The sequence below is a fragment of the Abramis brama genome (genome assembly GCF_963993115.1).
Source record: "Abramis brama genome assembly, chromosome: 16".
Taxonomy (NCBI): domain Eukaryota; kingdom Metazoa; phylum Chordata; class Actinopteri; order Cypriniformes; family Leuciscidae; genus Abramis; species Abramis brama.
Window position 1 is genome coordinate 10,359,060 of NC_139978.1, and position 3,381 is coordinate 10,362,440.

At 36.9% G+C, this 3,381-nt stretch overlaps 1 long non-coding RNA gene across 3 annotated transcripts; it reads right to left on the bottom strand.

Annotated features, from left to right (window-relative positions):
- Nucleotides 1-310: 310 nt before the first annotated feature.
- LOC311066512 lies at nucleotides 311-1,647 on the bottom strand. 3 transcript variants are annotated; one of them, XR_014603091.1, is made up of 7 exons: nucleotides 1,520-1,647; nucleotides 1,235-1,283; nucleotides 1,063-1,131; nucleotides 877-958; nucleotides 749-782; nucleotides 579-665; nucleotides 311-436 (listed from the first exon to the last, which is right to left on the bottom strand). It is a non-coding gene; the product is annotated as an uncharacterized lncRNA (long non-coding RNA). The 3 variants fall into 3 exon arrangements; XR_014603092.1 differs by having other exon boundaries at nucleotides 1,456-1,556; XR_014603093.1 differs by lacking the exon at nucleotides 1,520-1,647 and having other exon boundaries at nucleotides 1,235-1,371.
- Nucleotides 1,648-3,381: the final 1,734 nt, after the last annotated feature.

Genomic DNA, 3,381 nt, shown 5'->3' on the forward strand with positions numbered 1-3,381 from the left:
ATGAGGCCATACACATCTACTTAAAATATAATTAAAAAAATATTCAACTTACTTTGAACAATGGTCTAAAGGAACATGTCTCTAAAACATGCTTTATCCCCTACACCAAGCTGAAAATCCAAAAAAGTGTTACAAATTACATTTCTCTGAAGCTTCTCATAAATAAATTAAAAATGTGAAAGGCTAAGGATTCAGACTGTAATATATGCAGTATACAATCTTAAATTTTACTTTTTAGATTACTCTACGGCGTTATAATCAGCAAACTTACAAGTTGTTCCTGGAGCTTTTTATCCTGCTTCAAACTGTTGTCAAGAACCGGCAAATCTTCCTGGGTGTGTAGGGGGAGTAACAGATCCCCTGACAGGAGTAACTCCAACAGACACAACATCGCCAAACTCTGCAAGACGTCACAGCATAAGGGTCTGATCTGCACCTACAGGGTTTCCCAGAATAAAATAGTCAGTCCTGGTCCCTCAACTACTAAACTATGACATTTATATCTAGGTCTACTACATGTACAGGTAGCCCCAGTGGGAATTAAACCAACAACCACAGGTGCTGTTTGCAAGTTGAACCTGATTGCCCAGTGCAAGCAAACGTCTTCAACATTGTTTGTTGAACTTGCTTCACCTACTCTTGAAGTAAGCCGCTGTCATCCGAAGCTACAAAATGAAAGGCATATGGTAATTTTGGACTTACATCACACACAAAAAAGTACAATTTAAGAAACAGGGCAAGTTCTCACCTGCTCGTGCATTGCTTTCCCTCAGGGCTTGGTTCTACATTTAAAAAATAAAATAAAACAAACAACTAAAGGCACTATTTTCAATACTGTTAAAACACTGGACATTAAGACATAGGGCTAGAATATACCTTCACAGCTGAAAACTTCATGCTTGACATGAGATGTCATTGGAGTACAAGGGCCAACAATAGATCAATGACTTTCTCCCTCCTATTGATAATCATTGACATGTAAAAATATGTTTGAAGTTATTGCATACATTTAATGAATTGGACTTAAATTTAACACTTAGTTAAGCGCAACGTATTACATACCTCCATAGTTTTCACCCATATGCTGCAAGGGTAAATTTGCTGCCGGGGGTGTAAAGCTTAGTACTTGAGCTGGGGGAGCAAACATAACAGCTTTCATTTCAATGCAGAGTATTGCATATTCAGTAATGAAACAATAATTGAACTGTGCAAGAGAATGGAATGTACAACACACCTCAACACCTTTCATCCAGAAACTGCTGCAGCGAATCCCATCAAGTGTCCTAGTGAAAAACAGATTATGATTAAAGGATTCATCATCTTAAAGTCAGCATGAAATCAAATTTTACTATTTGTATTTTTATATGTAATATTGTAGTGTTTATGTAAATGATTCATCTGTGCACTTTTTTTATTTATTCATGTACCCTTATAATCTTTAATCAAATACGTTACCCTTCCCTCCCCCCTCGAAATGACTTCTCTTCCGGTCATGAGCAATGGCGTGAGGGCGTACTACCTGTAGCTAGATACATTTCAACATGAAACGTTAGAACATGCTTGAACTCAGTGTGTAAAAAAGGTGTGTAAAAAAGGTGAAACAGCATGTGGTAGCGATCACTGTAATTCTCTTCACTTGGAAATACGTCACAACACTACGAAGGTACTGAAACCGTGTGACGAGACGAGTAAATCTGCTTCAGTTTTTTAGGTGCTGCCCCTTTCGACCGGTGGAGGTACTTCTCTGTTTGTGCTTTAACACTTTCTTAAACATTTGTACAGGTCGCAAAACTCGCAATTGCAAACTGCAAAGTAATCCCTTATACATGTAAAAGGTAAAATAAATTAAAAATTGAGCTTGTAAAACAATGAAAGACATAACCACAATTTCCTGGAGTGACAGAGAGACAAAATATTTCTAAATATTTCACTTTATCCTTCAGGTCAAAACAGGGATTTTCATGTTTCTCATAGACATTACCATGGTTGCAAATTAATAAAAAAAATATAAAGCAAACCCAAGATTTTGGCCAAGTTGCAGATATCGTTCACTGTTCACTGATTTCAAGCATTGGTGAAAAATCTAACTTCATCCATTTATTCTGCTAAATTGTTCATACCATGAATTAAATATTTATTTTAAAAACTAATCAGAATCAGAAAGATATTTATTGCCAAGTAAGTTTTACAAAAGGAATTCTTTTTGGTCTATTGGTGCATCTCAAATTGTGCATAAGAAATGTAAAGAATTGTCACCTTAAGTGAATAAAATAATTCTATATATTTTACATATCTGCTATCGCTTCAGAGTTTCAAAGTAATTTAAATGTAATTTCCTAAACCTTATCATGGAATCAGAGTCAAATCTGTTAACCCCTAATGGCTTTGAAGCAACAACAACAACAAAAATTGATATAATTCACATAATAATTATAATCGCTTTAAATGTGAAAAGTAGTTAAAATGCTGTCAGTTTCACTCATGGCTGGTCGATTTCAAAGCGACTTGCCGCCAGCCAGCCGCGGTTCATTTAGACGGCGGCAGCCGTCAGAGAGAATGAAGTCGGCGGCCCGGCGGCTGTTCGCCGGTGGCATCTCGCAAGAAATGGGAGTGACGTATTCGGCGGCAAACGTTTCATCTCCGCCAGCGGGGCGCACCTATAGCCGACAGCTTGGGGCCGGCGGCAAAAAGAAGCCGTGCAGATATTTTTTGCTATCTGGGATGGTGCCGTTTAGATATGGCCTCTGGATGCAGAGTCATTCTGAGACATTGGAAGTCAGACATACCTTCTTCATATGATGAATGGATGCAACTTATGTCAAATATTGCTAGTTATGAACGTGTGATATTTAGAGCCTTAGGACGTCATGATTTGTTTATGAAAATGTGGGGTCCCTTTCTCTCCCTAATTGAGAATGTATTATAAAAAGAGAAAAAACTCTTCCAAATATGTCTTATACCTCTGTGTTGTAACCTACTAGTCCTGTAAAGTCTAAACATTATTTATTTATTTTCTTCTCTGAGACCTAACTCTTTATTGATCTGTGTAAATGTTATTTATTTAACATGAATAAATAACGATTATAAATAACGGGGGGGATTAAGCTGGGATAAGGGGTAAAAACTAAAACATGTCACTGTTAACACTTAATTTCTGACTGATGTTCATGTTAAAAAAAAAAGCAAAAAAAAAAAGCAACAACAGAAAGGGAAAAAAAACAACGTCTGACATTTACATTTTACGTGGAGTAAAAAAAGTAACATAAACCATGTGAAATCCGATCAGGGGTGCATTTCCCAAAAGCATCGTTAGCCAAAGACGGTCACAAGTTCCATTGAATTGTGTTGGTAAAGACTTGCAACTAGTTGGCTTCGGGAAAC